At 81.1% G+C, this 502-nt stretch overlaps 1 protein-coding gene across 8 annotated transcripts in view; it reads left to right on the top strand.

Annotated features, from left to right (window-relative positions):
• Nucleotides 1-502, top strand: part of CNKSR2 (connector enhancer of kinase suppressor of Ras 2) — a gene marked incomplete at its 3' end in the record, with an annotated part of 219235 nt that overhangs the window by 794 nt on the left and 217939 nt on the right. The gene's annotated exons all lie outside the window — the stretch shown is intronic.

The following is a 502-nucleotide window of genomic DNA, read 5'->3' as shown; positions in this document are numbered from 1 at the left end:
GTGAGGAGCGGCGCCGGGGCTGCGCGGTGCCCCTCTCCCGTCACCCCCACCGCATCCCCGCAGGTGCGGGTAGCTCCGCCGCGTCCCCCGCGCCGGGGTCCCGCCTCCCGGCACCGCCGGCTGTCCCCACGTTTCGGCCGAGGGCTGGGGAGGGCGGGGGGAGGCCGTCGGGACCGCGCCGCCGGGGCGAGGGAGCAGCGCGGGGGCCCCGGGCCGCGGGGCCGCGCTTTCCCCCCCTCCCCCGCCCCCGGCGCAGAGGGGGGGGGGCGGCTGGCGACCCCCGGCGGCCCATAAAGCCGGGTGGGAGGGGACGGGGGAGGGTTGTGCCCGGGGGAGCCCGGGATGCTCGCGGGCGGCGGCCGAGCTGTGGCGGCGGGGCTGTGTGTGCCCCCCCGCCGCAGCGAGGGGATGTAGGAGCGTGGTCGGCCGGTCCCGGCGGCTGCGGGCGAAATAAAAGTTTGACCTAACGCGGGGCGCCCGCCCGGGCGGGGGGCTCGGCTGC

The sequence above is a fragment of the Falco punctatus genome (genome assembly GCF_963210335.1).
Source record: "Falco punctatus genome assembly, chromosome: 2".
In the NCBI taxonomy this organism is placed as follows: domain Eukaryota; kingdom Metazoa; phylum Chordata; class Aves; order Falconiformes; family Falconidae; genus Falco; species Falco punctatus.
The sequence above is the reverse complement of the archived record's forward strand: the minus strand, read 5'-3'. Positions and strand labels throughout refer to the sequence as shown.